General features: G+C 40.6%; 1 protein-coding gene across 18 annotated transcripts in view; it reads left to right on the forward strand.

The window, feature by feature from the left end:
* The first annotated feature begins 115 nt into the window (after nt 1-115).
* LOC134204742 (protein 4.1 homolog) overlaps nt 116-22,528 on the forward strand; it is a 131,126-nt gene continuing 108,713 nt past the window's right edge. For 7 of the 18 annotated variants that reach the window (XM_062679555.1, XM_062679557.1, XM_062679550.1 and 4 more), the window contains exons 1-2: nt 123-440; nt 1,528-1,846. The gene's annotated coding sequence lies outside the window, so the exon portion shown is untranslated. Of the gene's footprint in view, nt 544-1,495; nt 1,847-22,528 lie in introns of all 18 variants that reach the window. The other 11 variants (XM_062679551.1, XM_062679548.1, XM_062679553.1 and 8 more) reach the window with 11 other exon arrangements.

A 22,528-nucleotide genomic window follows, 5' to 3' on the forward strand; every position in this document is an offset into this window, starting at 1 on the left:
AAAATAAAATCAATATCTTGTACCACCCTGTATCAATGTCCGAAGCCGATCCGACTGCGCCATCAACGACCGGCACCGAACGCCAACGGAACAACGGTTTCCATTCTCAATCGCATCGCGAACGCTGAGCCGAGTGGACGTGTTTTCGTTGATTGAAAGCGAACGGTACCAATCGTGAGTGAAGTGCATTACCGCGCCCGCCTCCCCCACTGACCCGGGCCCGGTTTATTCGATTTTCGTTGCGTTTGTGTTCGTGCGTATTTTTGTATCCTTGTATCTATCTTGTTTCCCCGCTTGGGGTTTGGTCCGCGGTGAGCTCACCTGCCCTCTCGGTCGCACCGCTGTGTTGTCTTGTTTTGAGTTTTTGGGGTGTGGAGTCGACGGTGAAGAGAATCGCGTGAAAGTCGAACGGTTCAAAACAACGAGAGCCAAATTTTTCGGTGAATTTGATTCGGGAGAAAAAAAGTTCTGCGTGGAACGCACAAAGGAACATCGTTGCGTGAAAATTCATTCATTAGTGCACTGTTTTTATTGGGGCAAAAGGTAGACTGACGCCAATGTAGCACAGGCAACGAGTTCGAGCGTAGTGTTCCATCATCAATCGAGTTATTAATCATCGTCGCGAACTAAGAAAAAGAAGAACAGGAATTATTCGCGGTTCGCGACGCTCGGAACACAGTGGTGCAAAATGGGAAAAGTGTAGGAACTGGAATTGAATGAGTTTTCAATTAACTTTCTTCATTGTATTTGTTTTTATCAATGGAAATTCAACTTTTGAACAGAACAAGAAAGTTATGGCTACATAACTTTTTTCCGCAAAGGTCCCTCCTTAATTAAAAATATTTCAAAATTGTAATTGTAATTGTTTATTTCTTTTTAACGATAACCAGTTAGTATATACATACTTTTTATCGGGTCAAGGAACCAACTGTCTTAAAATATAATTACATTTAGATAGACTGATAGTTTAACAGTATTACAAAATCAAAAAAGTTACTGCAATCCATTTAAATGAATGCAAATAAATTGATAGTTATAATGGAATGTATCTGGAATGTGGATTATTAAGGGTTTTTCAACGTAATCCTGCTCGTTTGATATGAACAGTATTTTTTTTAAATCACATACATAAAGGCAACAAGTTTTGTTTAAAATTTTCATGTCCCTTTCCGTTGATACTCTTGTCCCATTGTGTGAAAACCTCAAAATTCGTTTCATACGTGGTGAAGACGCAGATCTGCCCACAAAAAAGAAACAAGTTAAACAGCCAAAAAAAGAAGATCGAAGCGTACGTTTTGGTTTCAATAATGCGGATGTCAAGGTGCTAAAACAAATGAAGAAAATGCAGTGATTACTTTTTGTTTGAATCAAGGTGCATTTATGTTCTAATGGAACGGAAAACAATTGAACAATGTAGCATTTTGTAATTGGCTTTCGCAATACAAGTGGAACAATCAACAATCAAAAGGTGTTGTTATTAAATTTTCTTCATTAGGCAATTTTTGTTTTTCCCTATAAACGTTCTAGATTCTAATAAGAAAACGACAAGTGAGGAGCAAATTTATTACAATTTAGTGCGGAAAAGTGCGCGTATGCTTTTCCTGAAACGTAGCAGCGCTCCATTCAAATAGTGAGTGTTGTTGGTGTTGGTGAGCGCTATAGTGCTGGAATAAAAGTGTGACACCGAAGAGAAAAAAAAGGGAAAAAAATAATCACCTTCGCCGTCGTCATTGAAGAAAAGGTGTGTGTGGCGCGAGTAGCAGCAGCAGATACCAATCGTGCTTTGTGGTTTGACGAAGAACGCAGCAGCAACCAGCAGTGGCTCCCCGCCGGAATAGCTAATAAGGTGCAGTAAACACAAACATTGGGATATGGATACGGGGATGGGTCCCTCCTGATACCACTACAACATAACCACTTTTGGGGAAACTTTTTTGAAATTTGTTGAGCTTATTGATATTAATTGATTCAAAGTAGTTTCATGGAGAACGTTATGCAAATTCTAAATGTTGATTGCTCGAATGGGTTGAGAATAATCAAAATCCTCTTAGTTACTCGTGAAATTCTTCTACGTTTGTTCTAATAATCATCATTGAGCTCGTAATTCAACCCTTTTCAACTGAAAATAGAAAAATAGTTTATTCCTTTAAATTTTATCAAAATAAATGCAAATTTAATCTGGAGCTGATTAAATTCGGTCAGAAATTTAGTAAAGCACTTAAAAGAAATATTTGAATTAAACCTAATTACGATTTATTTAAATGTCTATTTCATTTGTATTCTAATTGAATAATTCAAAAGGAATTTCTTGCACCTATGCCGCTCTCTAAAATTAATAAGCGCATTTCCTAAATAATTTTGAAAGGAATTTCCGAAGGCATCCTCGAAGAATTTGTCTGAAGAATTCCAGAAGAAATTTCTTGAAAAATAACCGGAAGAATTTCTAATGGAATTTATTTAGCAATTCTTGAAGGAACTTCCAAAGATTTCCTGAAAGATTTTCATTATTATTTTCAGATTATCATACGGGATCTTGCGAAATTTGAAAGTAATTCAGTCTTAATTTCTGGATATTTTTGGAAGTAATTTACGAAATGTTCTTGGGGGATTTTTTAAGGAATTATTGTTGGAATTTCCCCCAGTTAGCTCCAGTTAGCTAATATGGTCTTCAGTTAGTCTTGTTAGCAAAGGCATAGGATTGCCAATTCGGAGATGAGGAGCTCGATTGAAAGTTGAAAAACAGGCCAAGTTCCAGTTGGAATGTAGTGCTATCGAAGAAGAAGTGTTGGAATTTCCGAAAATCCGTTAAAACTTTTTCAGATGGGAATTTCTGGAAAAAGTCACGGAGAAATTTATTGAGAAACTCCATGGGAAATTTGTGGACTCCACAAAAAAACCCTGGAGGATCTTCCAAAGGAATCAACTTTCGAAAAAATTGCTGGAGAAACTTCCGGAGGAATTCCTGGAGCAGCTTCCTGGGAAATTCCTGAAGAAACTCCCGGATAAATTCATGGAGGAATTTTTGGAAGAACTTCCTGAGGAACTTCTGGAAGAAATCCTGGAGGAACTTCTTTAGAAGTTATTGGAGGAACTCCTGGAGGAATTCTTGGAAGAGCTTCTGGAGGAATTCCGGGAGTATCTTCCGGAGGAACTCCCGGTTAAATTTCTACAGGAATTCCTGGGGGAACTACTGGAAGAACTTCCTGAGGAATTCCTGGAGTAACTTCCTGAGGAAATTCTGGAGAAACTTCCGAAGGAATTCCTGGAGGAACTTCCAGAGGAATTCTTATAGAAACTTCCAGAGGAATTCCTGGAGGAGCTTCCGGAGGAATTCCTGAAGGAACTTCCAGAGGAACTTTCGGAAGAATTCCAGGAGGAACTTCCGGAGGAATTCCTGGACGAACTTCCGGATGAATTCCTGGACGAACTTCCGGAGGAATTCCTGGACGAACTTACGGAGGAATTCCTGGACGAACTTCCGAAGGAATTCCTGGAGGAGCTTCCGGAGGAATTCCTGGAGGAACTTCCGGAAGAGTTCCTGGAGGAACTTCCGGAAGAATTCCTGGAGGAACTTCCGGAGGAATTTCTGGAGGAACTTCCGGAGGAATTCCTGGAGGAACTTCCGGAAGAATTCCTGGAGGAACTTCTGGAGGAATTCCTGAAGGAACTTCCGGAGGAATTCCTGGAGGAACTTCCGGAGGAATTTCTGGAGGAACTTCCCGAGCAATTTCTGGAGGAACTTCAGGAGGAATTCCTAGAGGAACTTCTGGAGGAACTTCCGGAGGAATTCCTAGAGGAACTTCCAGAAGAATTTCGAGAGGAACTGGAGGAACTTCCGGAGGATTTCCTGGTGGATCTTTCGGAAGGATTCCTGGAGGATTTGTCGGAGGAATTCTTGGAGGAACTTCCGGAGGAATTCTTGGATGAACTTCCGGAGGAATTCCTGGAAGAACCTTTCGAAGGAATCCCTCGAGAAACTTCCGAATGAATTCCTGGAGGAAATTTCGAAAAAAATCCTGGAGGAACTTCCGAAGGAATTTCTGGATAAACTTCCGAAGGAATTGCTAGTGGAACTTCCGGAGGAATTCCTGGAGGAACTTCCGAAGGAATTCCTGTAGGAACTTCCGAAGGAATTCCTGTAGGAACTTCCGAAGGAATTCCTGTAGGAACTTCCGAAGGAATTCCTGTAGGAACTTCCGAAGGAATTCCTGGAGAAACTTCCGAAGAAATTTCTGGAGAAACTTCCGAAGGAATTCCTGGTGGAACTTCCGAGGGAATGCCTGGAGAAACGTGCTGCGGAATTTATGCAGGAACCTCCGAGGGAATTCCTGGAGAAACTTGCTGAGAAATTTATGCAGGAACTTCTGAAGAAATTCCTGGAAGTACTTCGGAAGGAATTCCCTGAGGTACTTCGAAAGGAATTCCTGGAGAAACTTACGAAGGAATTTCTGGAGAAAATTCCTAAGGATTTCCTGGAGGAACTTCCGAAGGAATTCCTGGAGAAACTTCCGAAGGAATTCCCTGAGGTATTTTGGAAGGAATTCCTGGAGAAACTTAAGAAGGAATTTCTGGAGGAACTTCCGAAGGAGTTCCTGAAGGAATTCCTGGAGGAACTTCCGGAGGAATTCCTGGAGGAACTTCCGGAGGAATTCCTGGAGGAACTTCCGGAGGAATTCCTGGAGGAACTTCCGGAGGAATTCCTGGAGGAACTTCCGGAGGAATTCCTGGAGGAACTTCCGGAGGAATTCCTGGAGGAACTTCCGGAGGAATTCCTGGAGGAACTTCCGTAGGAATTCCTGGAGGAACTTCCGTAGGAATTCCTGGAGGAACTTCCGGAGGAATTCCTGAAGGAACTTCCGGAGGAATTCCTAGAGGAACTTCCGGAGGAATTCCTGGAGGAACTTCCGGAGGAATTCCTGGAGGAACTTCCGGAGGAATTCCTGGAGGAACTTCCGGAGGAATTCCTGGAGGAACTTCCGAAGGAATTCCTGGAGGAACTTCCGAAGGAATTCCTGGAGGAACTTCCGGAGGAATTCCTGGAGGAACTTCCGGAGGAATTCCTGGAGGAACTTCCGGAGGAATTCCTGGAGGAACTTCCGGAGGAATTCCTGAAGGATCTTCCGGAGGAATTCCTGGAGGAACTTCCGGAGGAATTCCTGGAGGAACTTCCGGAGGAATTCCTGGAGGAACTTCCGGAGGAATTCCTGGAGGAACTTCCGGAGGAATTCCTGGAGGAACTTCCGGAGGAATATTCCTGAAGGAACTTCCGGAGGAATATTCCTGAAGGAACTTCCAAAGGAATTCCTGAAGGAACTTCCGGAGGAATTCCTGGAGGAACTTTCGGAGGAATTCCTGGAGGAGCTTCCGGAGGAATTCCTGGAGGAACTTCCGGAGGAATTCCTGGAGGAACTTCCGGAGGAATTCCTGGAGGAACTTCCGGAGGAATTCCTGGAGGAGCTGGGAGGAATTCCTGGAGGAACTTCCGGAGGAATTCCTGGAGGAGCTTCCGGAGGAATTCCTGGAGGAACTTCCGGAGGAATTCCTGGAGGAACTTCCGGAGGAATTCCTGGAGGAACTTCCGGAGGAATTCCTGGAGGAGCTTCCGGAGGAATTCCTGGAGGAACTTCCGGAGGAATTCCTGGAGGAACTTCCGGAGGAATTCCTGGAGGAACTTCCGGAGGAATTCCTGGAGGAACTTCCGGAGGAATTCCTGGAGGAACTTCCGGAGGAATTCCTGGAGGAACTTCCGGAGGAATTCCTGGAGGAACTTCCGGAGGAATTCCTGGAAGAACTTCGGATGAAATGCTGGAGGAATTTCGGAGGAATTCCTGGAGGAACTTCGGAGGAATTCCTGGAGGAACTTCCGGAGGAATTCCTGGAGGAACTTCGGAGGAATTCCTGGAGGAACTTCCGGAGGAATTCCTGGAGGAACTTCCGGAGGAATTCCTGGAGGAACTTCCGGAGGAATTCCTGGAGGAACTTCGGAGGAATTCCTGGAGGAACTTCCGGAGGAATTCCTGGAGGAACTTCGGAGGAATTCCTGGAGGAACTTCCGGAGGAATTCCTGGAGGAACTTCCGGAGGAATTCCTGGAGGAACTTCCGGAGGAATTCCTGGAGGAACTTCCGGAGGAATTCCTGGAGGAACTTCCGGAGGAATTCCTGGAGGAACTTCCGGAGGAATTCCTGGAGGAACTTCCGGAGGAATTCCTGGAGGAACTTCCGGGGGAATTCCTGGAGAAACTTCCGGAGGAATTCCCGGAGGAACTTCCGGAGGAATTCCCGGAGGAACTTCCGGAGGAATTCCTGGAGGAACTTCCGGAGGAATTCCTGGAGGAACTTCCGGAGGAACTTCCGGAGGAACTTCCGGAGGAACTTCCGGAGGAACTTCCGGAGGAATTCCTGGAGGAACTTCCGGAGGAACTTCCGGAGGAATTCCTGGAGGAACTTCCGGAGGAATTCCTGGAGGAACTTCCGGAGGAATTCCTGGAGGAACTTCCGGAGGAATTCCTGGAGGAACATCCGAAGGAATTCCTGGAGGAACTTCCGGAGGATTTCTTGGAGGAACTTCCGGAGGAATTCCTGGAGGAACTTCCGGAGGAATTCCTTGAGGAACTTGCGAAGGAATTCCTGGAGGAACTTCCGAAGGAATTTCTGAAGGAACTTCCAAAGGAATTTCTGAAGGAACTTCCGAAGGAATTCATGAAGGAACTTCCGAAGGAATTCATGAAGAAACTTGCGAAGGAATTCCTGGAGAATCTTCCGAAGGAATTCCTGGAGAAACTTCCAAAGGAATTCCTGGAGAAACTTCCGAAGGAATTCCTAGAGGAACTTTCGAGAGGATTCCTGAAGAAACTTCCAAAGGAATTCCTGAAGAAACTTCCGATGGAATTCCTGAAGAAACTTCCGAAGGAATTCCTGGAGAAACTTCCGGAGGAATTCCTGGAGGAACTTCCGGAGGAATTCCTGGAGGAACTTCCGGAGGAATCCCTGGAGGAACATCCGGAGGAATTCCTGGAGGAACTTCCGGAGGAATTCTTGGAGGAACTTCCGGAGGAATTCCTGGAGGAACTTCCGGAGGAATTCCTTGAGGAACTTGCGAAGGAATTCCTGGAGGAACCTCTGAAGGAATTTCTGGAGGAATTTCCAAAGGAATTTCTGAAGGAACTTCCGAAGGAATTCATGAAGAAACTTGCAAAGGAATTCCTGGAGAATCTTCCGAAGGAATTCCTGGAGAAACTTCCATAGGAATTCCTGGAGAAACTTCCGAAGGAATTCCTAGAGGAACTTCCGAAGGCATTCATGGAGGAACTTTCGAGAGAATTCCTGAAGAAACTTCCGAAGGAATTCCTGAAGAAACTTCCGATGGAACTCCTGGAGAAACTTCCGAAGGAATTCCTAGAGGAACTTCCGAAGGAATTCCTAGAGGAACTACCGAAGGAATTCCTGGAGAAACTTCCGAAGGTATTCCTGGAGAAACTTCCGAAGGAATTCCTGGAGAAAATTCCAAAGGAATTCCTGGAGAAACTTCCAAAAGAATTCCTGAAGAAAGTTCCAAAGGAATTCCTGGAGAAACTTTCCAACGAATTCTGGGAGGAACTTCCGGAGGAAATCCTGGAGGAACGTCCGGAAGAATATATGGAGGGACTTCCGAAGGAATATATGGAGGGACTTCCGAAGGAATATCTAGAGGAACTTTCGAAGGAATGTCTGGAGGAACTTCCGAAGGAATTGTGGCCAAAATACATTTTTTTACACGTAAAACCAGTGCAAAAAGCTCATTTTTCGGGCACTTACCTCTAACCGATTTGCTCGCGACACGTTTTATTCGACGGGGAAATCTGTCCCGTTGTTTCCTATTGAAAATCGGCCCGATCGCATAATTCACTTATTTTTTGGGCACTTAAGCTAACCGATTTGCTCGCGACAAATTGCATTCGACGGAGAATCCTGTCTTATTGTGTCCTATTGAAAATCGGCCCGATCGCACTATGGGCAGGATGAATTTAAAGGGAATTTAAAGGATTTCTAGAAGCTGTTTTAAAATAGTTCAAAAATCGTGTCAAATGATGCAACATTTTACACTAATTTCCTAAAGATCATCAAAACGTCAACGATTTGAAGAAGTCCGTAAGTAGTCTTGGAACTACTACTGCGACTCCAGGGAGTCCGTGAGAACTCTGGAAGGTGGAGGGGGACCTCAGCCAAATCTGAGCAGTTGTGAGTAATGCTGAGGTATGGTAACCTTTCAGGAGTTCTTCGTACATTCTTGAGTCTTTGTGAACGACTCCAATTACCTTCGATTCTCTACAAATCCTTAATGTACTGCTACTAAGAGTTATTAGGCTTTTTCAGTAGCTTAGGAACTCGTATGGACTTCAAGGATTCAAACTTGCAGGAATTTTCATATGCTTCTAGGAATTAAAAAAACATTTTTCATACCTGGTATTTTTTGAGAAATGGTCTGAAAAGTCAGGGAACGTCAGGGAATTTTATTCTCAAATTTGAGTCGACATTCTGTAATGGCCTAGTATCTTCGATTAAATTAGTTAGAAAGAAACTATTGGAAGGAATGTATCTAAGGCCAAGAAAACTAAAGAGACCATTTTGAACGATTATTTTATCCGACCCCTAAATTTCTTTTAGTATCTTTATTAAGGAGGCTTTCAGTCCTAGGCTAGCTCGTCTCCGGATCGACCTCTAAACTGTCGGCAAGAGCGATGATCTAATAGCACCCTTCAGAACGATTGTTACCCCAGTTACGGGAACCAATTTTAATGGATAATATCACAATAACGGGGCCTTCCTTAGCCGTGCGGTAAGACGCGCGGCTACAAAGCAAGGCCATGCTGAGGGTGGCTGGGTTCGATTCCCGGTGCAGGTCTAAGCAATTTTCGGATTGGAAATTGTCTCGACTTCCCTGGGCATAAAAGTATCATCGTGCTAGCCTCATGATATACGAATGCAAAAATGGTAACCTGGCTTAGAAACCTCGCAGTTAATAACTGCGGAAGTGCTCAATGAACACTAAGCTGCGAGGCGGCTCTGTCCCAGTGTGGGGATGTAATGCCAATAAGAAGAAGAAGAAGATCACAATAACATTTTAAATCCTTTCGATGAAAATATATCTTGGAATCAAATTCTTCAACACCGCTCAACTCTTAAGTGGTGCTTACCCATTTGTTTTCAAACCTGGTTCAATGTTTAATCGAAGATAAATAAATAGGTTCTTCGTTATCATCCTTTGAATAACAACAATAATTAAACAGAATCTGTCATAGCCATTATTACTGATACATCAGGATTAAAATAAAATCACAATGTTTTTCTCTAGACTAACAGTCTACATTAAACTTTTCTGTCCAAAAAATGTCGAAAAAAGAACGAAACACCCGTCCCAACCTTGAAAATTCTTCGTGAACCACAGTCGCACAGCTCGCAACACCGATCATCCCGATGTGACGATTCGCCGACAGCCAAGTCGATTTAAATAGCCATGACATAATCTTTATCACGACCGTCAACTCGTAAGGTCACAACGAAACACTTTATTTACAAATTTGCCACGAGAAAAATGCCGCAAATGAAACCAGTGGAAATCCAAGAATTTCTCACATCCATTTGTTGGTCCGCATTCGTAGAACGAGGGTGCTGTCATTGCGAGAGTGCACCACAACGAGACGGTCAACCCGCTCAGTCAGTCAGTCAGCGACGAGAAAACCTGTTAGCGAATGATCGAATCAACGCCGACCCTGCTGCTGCTGGCCCCTCGCGTTCGGTTTGGTTGGTATTTGTGAGCGCTAACGTGCTGCTGCTGCCCGGTTGATGGTGAGCCAGTCCGATAGTTTTTGAATACAAATGGAACCGAATGTGACTAGTATGGAAGGTAGCTGCTGTACCATCATCAAACCGCGAGTCTGAGAAAACTGGGCGTGTGGGGCTCTGTGTCACTCAAACCACGGACGATAATCGCGTTTCGCGAACACTCAAACAAGTGCCGCGACGAACGGGGACCGCGCTACGTATGAGGAGGAATGCGAGCAGCATGACACATTTGACGGGCGGTGGCCACCAACTTCATAGATGATGGGAAAGCCAACGGATGTCTGTTATCGGTAGTCCGAAGATTTATGCCTTCAAAACAAATTCGAGTCTTGATTCCTTCAAGTGGTACCTCTCAAAATAGAATTTCTTCTATTTCACACGTCATCCCCTGCCCAAACATGATTCATGGCTATTGGGAGGATTTCGATCTAACGGTTGCTGCGGCAGCACCGATACTGACACCATCGTATTATTCACGACATCGTCACACACTGCGCCGGGGAGACGTTTTCTCGAGAATTTGTTAGTCAGCGGCCTGAGTGGTCGCAGTGCGGAGCAAACGAAACGTCTTGGAACATTGTTTACGAAGTAAATTTGGTCTTGCAACATCCCCCATCCCATTCTCACGTCTCCAAAACTATCACAGAATTGAAGATGGTGGAAGTACGACGACAGCATGTTAGCAGCAGCACCCAAAGCATTCGTTTTTGAAACGTACAAGTTTTAGATTGAGTTCACACTGGATTGAGTTTAGCGCGTAGGACTTGGAATATTGTGTGTGTTTTTTGTCAGTCTCATCTTCCTTCATCAAGGACGTGCCAAAAACGGAATGGAAGCAATCTTTGTGTGAGCTTGATTGCGGTTAGATTGTGTCAGCCCAATCAAAATGTTAAAGTAAACTGGTCCTTCCGGCTGGGATCATTACCGTGCAATAAAATTAAAGAATCTGTAGCATATGTATATGTCCTCGAGGCAATATTGGTATTTGCTACTCCATATTTTTTTTATTTTATTGCATAAAATAGTACCTATGTAGATATTTTTCATTTGTCAAAGATATGAAATATTCTCATTAGGTTGAAACATTTAGTCAATAAGAAATGTAGACCGCACTAAATATTTAATTCGATTCTATTATTGAACAAACAACGAATGAAATAGTTTCGTAGGCTTGGTACCAAAAAATTCCTTCAATTCTACATTTTTTGCATTTACTTAGTTTGTGCAGTTCCATAATTTTTTAGAGCGATCCATTCAACCAGATCTTCCTATTTTTATTTTTAAATTGTTCATTTTTAAGAATAAAAAATTTAACCGGTTCAATATTCATCTAATTTGCCTAATTTGGTACGAAAATTATTTTAAGCTTTTTGTGGTAGTTGTCATAAGACGAGTTTGTACTATTCCATTTAAATACTCGACTCGAGTCAAGTACGAGCCACTGATGAAGGCCTTACTGTTTAGGTCGAAATACGTATCTGGTAAAGGTACAATAAAGTAGCCGAATTAAATGGAATAGTACAAACTCTCCTTATGACAAGTTGCCTAATTTGTTTGATCCAATTTATTATTTTCCGAATAAGCCAAATATTTCTTTATTTCGAGAAAGCGGTGTGCAGGATTAGAAGCCTTAGATTTGTACACCTTATATGTGTGCCTTAGACCTGTGGGCCGGCCTGACAGATCATTTTTAGACCAACATTTGAAAAGGACGTAACAGCCAAAATTTATTCCTTCTGATTCCTATATAGCTATATATGTAGACGAAGAATCAGAAGGAATAAATTTTGGCTGTTACGCCCTTTTTAAATGTTGGTCTAGATGTTTAGTCGTAGGTGGCGGCGTGACATCGTTTTATTATTGTATACATCAAACAATATTTTTGTCAATACCTATATGAACTACTGCTCCTCAAGAAAATTTCCATCAATAATTCTACGAAAAATGCGTTTGGGAATAACGACTACGATTCATCCAGAACATACAAGAAATACTTTAGGAATTCAAAATGATTTTTCAGCAATTTTAATGGATATCTTAAAAAAAAATCTTGCATATTTTTCCAGTGATTCTTCCGAAATTTGATAGGCATTTCAAGAATTCACCAGGATATTAGTCAGGTTTTCCAAATTATTTAAAGAAATTATTTCAAATTTGGAAATTCTTCTTACAAGAAGAATCGACTGAGTCGAGTTAAGTACGAGACACTGAAGATGGTCTTGATGTTGAGGTCGAAATACGTCAAAGTGTTAATCAAATAGTGATATAAAATAGTTGATATAAAAATCATCAAAATCGGTTGGCAGATAGCTGAGTTATTAGTTCATACTTCCTGACCACTTTTCGTGACGGTCTCAAATTTGATTCTGCTGAATGACCCCCTATATTTTCCCGTAAGACGTATTCTACGTAAAAAAAAAAACTTCAAAAATTTCTCCATTTACTACGGAGAGAGGGAGGTCCTTTAAGAATTCTTCCAGGACTTCCTCTTGGATTTCTTACGGAAGTTCATTTGGGAATTCATCCAGGAGTTCTTACAAAAATTCCTTCAGGAACTCCTCCAGGATTTCCTCCGGAAATTCTTCCTGTAGTCCTTCAAGAAATTCCTCCAGAAGTTCCACCGGCAGCTCCTCCGAGAATTCCTCTGATAATTCCTCCGGGAATTCTTTCAGATATTCCTCCAGAAATTACTCTGCTGTCGAAACTCCCGGAGGAATTTTCGTAGAAACTGCTGTTGGATCTCCCGGATGAATTCCCGAAGGAACTGCCGGAGGAGCTCCCATAAGAACTCCTGGGGGAATTTCAGGAGGAACTCCTAGAAGAATTCCTAGAGGACCTTCTGGAGGAACTCCCAGAGAAACTATCGGAAAAACTTCAAGAGAAATTTCCAGCTAAATTTCTAAAGAAAGCCCAAATGATTTCCTGGAAGAGTTACTGGTGGAACTCCCGAAGGAATTCCCGGAGAAACTGTCAGATGAATTGCCGGTGGAATTCCCGGAGGAACTCTAGGAGGAATTCTCGAAGAAGCTTCCGGAGAAATTTCTGAAGAAACTTCTGGGAGAATTTTCAAAGGAACCCTCGGAGGACCTGCCAGCGAAACTACCAGAAGAATTCTCGGAAAAAAATCTCGGAGAATTCATCTTATAGACAAAGCTCGTCTAGCAGAAACCTTTTTTTTATCATCATCAGAGGACCTCCCGGAGAATTCCCTGAGGAGCTTCCAGAGAAATTCTCGGATGAACGTCTGGTGGAATTTCTATATAAATTCCTGAAGAAGCCTACAACGGGCTTGGTAGTCATATGGCTACTGCTTCTGCCTCATACGCAAGAGGTCGTGGGTTCAATTCCAGGTCCGATCCATTCTACTACTTTGTTTCTTACTCTATATTTCTTATGTTCTAGCAATCGCTAGAACTGGAAATGGACTTACATACCGTTTCCATTTCTATCCCCTCTATACCTTCAGTTTGACTGTTCTAGCAGTAGCTGCTATAATTGGAGATTGACCTAAAAAGCTCGTTTCCTCCGGAATAATTCTCGGAGGAAATCCTGGAGGAATTCTTGGAGGAACTGCCGGTGGAACTCCTGAAAGAATTCCCGTAGGAACTCCCGGACGAAGTTTCGGAGAAGCTCCTGGAGGATCTCTCAGTGAAAATCTTGAAGTTCCACCGGAATTCTTTAAGGATTCCTTGGGAATTAATCTAGGAATTACTCCGAAAATTCCATTGTTTTTATTTTATTTTCGGTTTTATTTGTATAAATTTTCGGTGGAATTCCTGGAGAATTCTTTGAAATTTTCACAAGAGATTATTCGGAACTTTCACGGACATTTTATGGAATTTACACAAAAAATTCGAAGATTGTTCGCAAAATTCTTTGGAATGTTTACTGGCAATTCTACGGAATTTCCACGGAATATTCTTAGGAACTGCCTAAGTGCAATTTTTCAAAAATTTGTATGAGAAACAGAACGAAATTATTTTCCCGGCGAAATTAATGGTGGAATTCCTGAAGACATTGTCGAAATAGTTGCTGGAGACATTCCTAAAGAATCCCTGATAGAATTTCGAATAGAATGCCTGGAGCAATTGTTGAAGGAATTCCTGGAGAAAGCTTGCATATTGTTTTTTTTTGCCTATTTTATTATAAAGGCTCCCCCAGACATAAGCGATATCATCGCTGCGACGGCGACAATAGCTGCCACGATTCTATCGTTGGGTCGCTACAGGCATTGTTCTATTTACGCTTCCATACCAACGGCGACAGAACCGCTGTCGCCAAGTGATAGAATCGCGTCGCGACTGTCGCATCGCGTGTGTTTGGGGGAACCTTAAATATTATTTCAAAGAGGATTTGTTTAGAAATTCAGATGTATGGTTCTAGTTTTCTAAAACTCATGGAAGAATGTTATAATAATTGTTATAGCCGTTTTATATTCTTTTTGAATACTAATTTCTTTAATAATTTTCTCACTTTATTTAAAAATATCTGATGAGCAATAGACCATGCATTTTTAAATCCATTATTGTTTTAATCATTATTGTTGTTAAATAAACGCACAACGCAAACGTTATTGTGATCCAGTGTCTACTGTTGGTTGTGGGTTTGGTTTCAAAGTTTTTGGAACTTAGAAGGAAATAGTGCCAGGCATTAATATTCATGCACACTTAATTTTTTTACCGGGATCTCAGCAAAAAGTTGAACTTTTACCGAGATTCGCACAGCCGTGCCCCACCAAACATGTTTTTTGCCGAGATTTCTGAGCGATTCCAAGCAACAGCATCAAAATTTAAGAAAATTTTTAATTCATGATTTTCTATTGAGTTGAAACTTTGCACAGTTTTTCAATTTCATCTAAATCGTCATTTTTCGATATCAAATCTTCATATTGAGTCACGACTAACTTTTCAAAAGGGTGTATGTGAAAATGGTTCAAAAATATTTAAAAAGCTGCACAGCAAAAACGGAATGTTCGATTGTTATGATTTTTTCAGCAAAGTTAGACAACTAAATGGTGATTCTTAAGAAAATGTGCACAGTAAAAAAAAAATTTTTTTTGCCTTTAAAAATATCATTTGTCACAAAAACTCAAATATCTCAAAACCCTATCTTTTTCGAACGTAATTTTTTAGGAAAACGGTCCATTATATTAGCTATCTACCATAAAAATTTGGTGATGGTAAACTAATAAACAAAAAAGTTATGACATTTCAAACATTTCACAATTTTCACATATAGTAAACAAAAAAAAATTTCCGTGTATTTTTTTTTCAAGAATCGCAGTTTGATGCTGATTTTATTGTTAAAGGCCTTGCGTGAGTTAAACAAGTTGTTTGTATGATATTCCATATTTATGTATTCATCGATATTATGTATATTATATGTATAAATATTATATGTATAAATAAATAAAAATGAATTAATATTATCCTAAGTATTAAATTAAATGTGGCAGTTACACAATGTTGTTATAGAAACTCTAAGAGTTTTGGGTTTGAATTTTGGTATGGGTTATGATATCATGAAAACAGTTTATTAATACTTATTTTTATTTATTTTATTCAAATTTTTAAAATATCGAACACTTTTGAATTATTATCAGCACAGTTTGAGTATAGTTTTGCTTTAATTTTATTTTCCGACAATGGAATGAAACAGTGAAATTTTTGGGTTCCTTGGATCGTTTTCGCGTTATTAAATTGCTCGCTGAGCTCTGAAGCCTTTATTTCGTACTCTTCAGTAGTAGTAAAACAAAATGATAATTTGGTTAAATCTTTTCTTTTCTACGATTTGCCCAATCAAAAGTTCTTTCGCAGTTTTAATTGGATGCTCACGTTCTTTGGCTAAACTTGCTCTTGTGGCCATGCGCTTTATTGTTCCTCCAATAGCATCACAAGGACCTTTGCCATGTGATGTAGCAAAAAAATGCCATTCTGCATCAATTCCGTACATTGATTTAAATTGACATAGGCTCGAAAAATTCTTACGATTTTTGTACTGCGACGCTGCTCCATCAGACATGAAATATATCTTTTTGACTTCTTTATGCTTATCAACGCGTAAAAAGTTAATCATTTTTTCAATGAACAAGTTTACGGATACTGAATCGTGTCTTAAATCATCGGAAATTATAATAAAACTTAAGTGTTCAATTTGCGTACTTCCATTAAAATAAATAACGAATGGATGAATTGTAGCTTGTTGTACGTTGTACGTGATGGGACTGCACTTCATCTTGCAATACAAAGCTGTAATTTTCAGAAAAATCACAAATGACTAAAAATTCACCATTTTGTAATGTATTTTTCGTATTTTTTAAAAAGCTGGATTGTTCTGTTTTAATGAAATCGTGAGGGATTAAACTTTCAAATTTCAAGCAAAAATATGACACAAACTCATCTACAGGTTTTACAATAGTTTCTATGTCACACCTATCCGTGGTCACCCATTGCTCAAATGATAACTGATCAATATATTTTTCTTCAAACTCAGCGAATAAAGTATTTTCCAATGATGAAGAATCTGGACAATCCGAACAAGATCGTAGATAGCAATTTGATGTTGTATTTTCACACAAAAGACTACCAGTTAACATTTTAATATCCTTTGTTAAATTGATTCTTTTCAAACTATGTAAAATAAGATTAATATTCTCATGGGTTGTGCACACACACACATTATGTGTTCCTGAATTGGAAAGAAGCTTACATTGCCTTGGCGAAGCCTTGCAAATGAGGAAAACCTATTTTAATATTATCGTGAATTTCCTTGAAGCGTTGTACGCTTCTTTCAAAGTCGTCATCATTAATCGTTTTTGGATTGCTTGACGCTTTCCATCTTTTTTACTGATACATAATCTTTTGACCAGGCATAGCTCGACTTACTTCATCATCTTCAAAATATTGAACTACTATTTCTTTTGTCTCATCTGTTAATGCAGTACTAGACCTAGTATTTTGGTTGAAAGACAGTTATTCTTCAATTGTTTTGCCTCTTTTACTGTATTTCTATTGGTTTTGAACTCATCAATGGCATCCTGAATAGACCACGAACTTGGCAGCATCGACAAAATCAATAATTTTTCTTTCCTTGTCGTGGCTGCATTCGAGCACCTTTCCTTCATATTTATAATTACCTCATCGTGGTCTGTCTTTTCCACATCATCAGGACCTAATTTGAAGAGGTTTCTTCGTACAGCTTCTTTTATTTCCCGGTATTTTTTCTCCGGGTAATAAACGTAGTCCATCTTACTCCATTTAATCGGAGTCACTTTTATCCCAGCTATGCCCTCGTTAAAGCGTTCGATGTTGACCTTTTGGATACACTCATCTTCCGATTGATTTGTTGAAACAGGTTTCGCTGATGGTACGGTGGCAAGGCTCTCAGCACTTAATACTTCTGGTAATTCCTCAGTTGTTGTCGATACATCTGGCAATTCCTCAGTTGCTGTCGTTTTCGAACTTCCTGCGCTCTGCTCAACCGATGATATACAGATTGCTCTTTTGTCAACGTTTAGACGGCAGGACGTGCAAATGCGTAAATTTGTATTCAATGTGGACATTGGAGCATAACCAGTCGCTTTCAGTTTATCTATGGTGCTTTCGGTGAGATTTCGTAACTCTTTTGAACACTTTTTTCCATCAAACGGCCTACAACAGTTGAGAAAGCGGCTACTCATGTTGTTCGTAATATTTCAATAAACAAAATCACTTTTAAGTTTTTACTGACTAGTTTGGTGTCATTTGCTTGACTGAAGAAAAAAATTACTATAAGATCTTTAACAACCTTAGTAGTAGTAATTTTTTTGCTTTTTCGTGAGCATTGTCATGGTATGTACCTATCATGCATTTGTTGTTGTTGAAGGTAAACTGGTGTTGAAGGTAAACTGTTGAAGGTAAACTATAGACGTACACGTGTATATAAATCTTTGATTTTGCAGCTTTTGTCTTAAAAATAACATTTCTGATATGTTTCTATCAACGTTATTATCAACAGGTTTCAACACTATTAAAAGAATTTTTCGCCAGTCACGTGCAATGAAAATTATGACACTATCAATACTTTTGATCACAATACTGGATCGTGTCTAAGTTTCTTATAGATGCTATGAATAATTAAATCAAAATATCATGAAAACAACTTGTTTAAATCACGTCCCTTAACAATAAAATCTGCATCAAACTGCAATTCTCGAAATAACTTACACAGAAACAAATTTTTTTTACTAAATTTGAAAATTGTGAAATGTTTGAAATGTCATAACTTTTTTGTTTATTAGTTTACCATCACCAAATTTTTATGGTAGATAGCTAATATAATGGACCGTTTTCCCTAAAAAAATTACGTTCGAAAAAGATAGGGTTTTGAGATATTTGAGTTTTGTGACAAAAATGATATTTTTAAAGGCAAAAAAAATTTTTTTTTACTGTGCACATTTTCTTAAGAATCACCATTTAGTTGTCTAACTTTGCTAAAAAATCATAACAATCGAACATTCCGTTTTTGCTGTGCAGCTTTTTAAATATTTTTGAACCATTTTCACATACACCCTTTTGAAAAGTTAGTCGTGACTCAATATGAAGATTTGATATCGAAAAATGACGATTTAGATGAAATTGAAAAACTGTGCAGAGTTTCAAATATTTTCGAAATGGTCGCTCAGGATCGACTGACATGCCCCCGTGGAATGCCTCTTCTGTCAAAATAGCTGAAAATCAGCAAATATTTTGCCGAAAATCAGCTAACAAACGTCATTTTTGCTGAAATATTAGTTTTAATTTTTGCTGGCGCACAGCTGTGCGGATTTTTGCCGAGCTGCAGAAATAAAAACTGACGGTGTGTGTTTTTATAAAACTACGATTCAGAAGACCTAAAAAAGTTGTAAAAGAAATCCTCCGGAATTGTAAATTCTTCTGAAAGAGGAATTTTCCAGAGCAGTTCTTGAAAGAATTATAATATAGATAATACCTTGAGGAATTGCAGGTGCAACTTTCAAAGCAATTTCCCGAAGAAATTATGGAGAAATTTCTGGGTAAATTATATAATTGCTCGAGAGAAATTTTAGGTCTTGAAGAAGAAATCTGAAGAAATAACCAAATAAATTTTCAGAGAAATTACTTTAGGCATTTCCATGAGAATTTCTGTAGGAACTCCTAAGGAATTTATGATCGATATTCAGGGAGAGTTCTATGACGAAATATGGGAGAAACACCTGGAGGAATTAATGTATGGAAGAGGTTCTTGAGGAGTGCACGTGAGATTTCCTCGAGTTTATGTAACTTCGATTCTAGATGAATTGGTGAAATTTTAAGATGAATTCCTGGATGGACCTTTTAAGGAATCTCTAGAAGAACCTCTAGATAAATGTTTAATTTAACTTCTGGAAAAATACTGAGATGAACTTCTGGAGGAACTTCTTGAGGAGTTCTTGAAGACAATTCTAGAAGAATTCATGGAGGAACTTCCGGTTAAATTCTTGTACGAACTTTCGGATGAATTCCTGGAGGGACGTCGGGAGGAAATCCTGTAAAAACTTTCTAAGGAATTCGTGAAGAAACTTCCGAAGAATTCCTCGAGGATAAGGAGGAACTCTTGAAGGAACTTCCAGAGAAATTCCTGCAAGAACTTCCAGAAGAATGTATGACTAGTCGAAAAATTCCGGGGTGGAATTCCTGGAGGAAACTCCGGAGGAACTCCTGAAAGTACTTCCCGATGGAGGAACTTCCGGAAGAATCAATCTTACGCCTTTGCTCACAAGGAGACACATGGCAGTACTGTTCAGGAATTGAAATTAAATTCTTCTGAATATAGCAATAGTGAGACTAAAGTGCAAAAACAGTAAAAAATCTAAAGCAATTGACTGTGCAAGTTGGAGAAAATAGGGAAAAAATCAAAAAACTCCTCCTCGGATTCGTGAAAGCAAATCTTCAGATTTTTCCGTAAATTTTATTGTTGCTCCTTCAAATAATTTTTTTTTACAAATCTTCAGAATTTTCCGGAAATTTTATTGTTACTCCTTCAAATTTAAAAAAAAAAAAGAACCCCGTGGGAGGAGAGACATATATATTTTTTTAAATATTTGTATCGGCCTAAATAAATAAATGATTAGAAATGTTTGTCTAGCCAACGAACAGTTTAAATATCTTTATGGATAGTCCAATGCAAACCAAGTCGTTCTGTCATGTGACCTTCCAGCTACATTTTTACTACCAGATTTTTACATGTCTAATGGGTTGAAATAAGAAGCGTATTTCAACTAGAGTTTGAATTTGCAGCGAAAATAACTAGTAGGTTCCTCAAACTATGCAAACGGATCTGACGTTTCGTAAAGCAAACTGTTTCCAATTCATAATAAGAGCTAGAAGGTACTGTATTATGAACACTTCTCGAACCAGTACTCAGAACATTCCTACTACTGTTGACCAATCTCAATCCAAATTCATGTTATTAGACATTTCATTCGGAACACAAAGCATTTGTTGGACATCTTTTATATTGGGTAGGAACTCCCGAATCTCGAAACCACCATTCTGGTGGCTATCTCTCAAAAACTTCCACTTCCGTCATTACGAGTTCATTGAACAAACGCCTTTCACCTTTGCGGCTGCATCCCAAACAAGGCATATTTTAATTGATTTCTGGGGTTTTGCAACAACTGAAACAATGGACACGAATTGGAACATGGAATGTATTAACGTTAGCTCAGCAAGGTAAGCTGGCACAACTCGCCAGCGAGGCACGGCGCATGAAGCCTGGGACTGAGTGAAGTCCGTTGGCCAAACTTTGGGGAACACAAACTACCCTCGGGACAGGCATTGTTATATTCCGGTATTCGAGGGAACAAAGCTCCTTGGCATCGAGGAGTTAGTTTTCTGCTTTGCGCCCATACACAGGCGGCGCTTATCAAGTGGGAACTAAATAATAAGAGAATAATCATTGCCAGATTCAGCATACGGGTAAGGAACCTCACGATAATCCAATGTTATGCGCCGACCGATGGTACAGGACAAGAAGAATTCCTACAGTGAATTGAATGCCATCGTGGATAAAGCTTCTGAAGGTGACATCAAGATCTGCATGGGTGACTTCAATGCGAAGATCGGCTCCGACAACACGGACTATGAGCGTGTCATGGAACGCCATGATCTTGAAGAAATGAGTGAAAACGGTGAGCTGATGCCAGAATTCTGTGGTAATAACGACATGGTGATTGGAAGATCGCTCTTTCCACATCGACCAGTGTACAAAGTCACGTGGGTCTCTCGTGATGGACGAACTGAAAATCAAATCGACCAAATCTGCATCAGCCGGAAATGGAGACAGAGCCTTCTTGATGTCCGGAATGAACACCACGCTGACTCGCGTCTGACCGTCACCTTCTAATTGGCGAGATCCGATTACGCATCGCTCGGATTCAGCGGCGGGAGGAGAGACTCGGGCGGCGATTCAACACACGCCGGCTAGTAGCTCCAGCTGTGAAGAGATCGTTCATTGAAGAACTTGGAACTCGAGCAGCGGATGTTCCGGAAGCTGGTAGCGTTGAAGAGCAGTGGACGGCCATCAAGAATGCCTTTATCGAAACGAGCGATAACAGCCTGGATGAGCTGCGCACTCATCGGAAGGACCGGATTACGGATGCAACCTGGCGGAAAAACGAGGAGCGTGGGGAAGCAAAGACCGCTATAGAGCGGGCAAGAACCAGAGCAGCCAAGTACGAGTTCCGTCAACGGTATTCTGCTCTAGAGCAGGAAGTTAAACGCTGGTGTAGACGGGCCAAGCTAGCGTGGGTGCACTCCCTGGCTGACGTAGGGGAGAAAGCTGCAACAACTAGCGATATTCGCCACCTCTACGATATCTCACTACGCCTGAGTGGAGCAAGAATGAATTCGAGGATGCCGATGGAAGTCTTCCATGCGACAGGTCAGTTACTCACCGACCCATCTGATCCGACCCATCTGAAACGTTGGTTCGAGCACTTCGAACAACTTCTTCATATTTCGATGCCCGACAAACCATCAACATCTCGGCATGAGCCGCCAAGGGTGCGCCGCATTACCCGCGTCAACTCCGAAGCTCCATCATTGCAGAAGATTGAAGCACCCATCCAAAGCATTGTATAAAACAAATCGATCGCATTTGAGATGCTCAAAGCTGACCCCGTGCTTCCTACTCGGCAACCCTCGTTAGATAGACGAAAAAACATCGTTTTGAAACTAGTACCACAAATCACTGTTAACGTGCTCTCAGGATCATTCAAATAAACTATCACTTGTAACTTCAATTTGAAGTCAGTAATTGATACAGCCCATAAGCCGTTTATAAAATACATCGCTTCGATGCTGCACGGTAGTTTTAACCAGCCAGTTCATTCGAATAACTTGAAATCCAATTACCAGTGCGCTAAAACCTCAGTCGAGTGCTCTACATAAATCAAAAGTAGATTCAATAAAATCCAATCCTGGTGCGCTCTGTTGTCTGTTCGGCATTATAACAAAACCCTTTCACACGTGCCACTTCCCGCTCGAATGGGCTTCGATTGTTGTCCGCCAGCGCACAGAGGCACTTTGCGTTTGCAGTTGATTCACATTATTGCATTCATGTCATAGTCGTCGAGTCGCTTTTTTTTACCACGTCACTCTTGACTCTACTCTCCCCTTCCCCGCCAAGAGTGGTCAACATAATGGGTTTGCCTGATGGAGAGCATTT

Source organism: Armigeres subalbatus, unplaced genomic scaffold (genome assembly GCF_024139115.2).
Source record: "Armigeres subalbatus isolate Guangzhou_Male unplaced genomic scaffold, GZ_Asu_2 Contig857, whole genome shotgun sequence".
NCBI lineage: Eukaryota > Metazoa > Arthropoda > Insecta > Diptera > Culicidae > Armigeres > Armigeres subalbatus.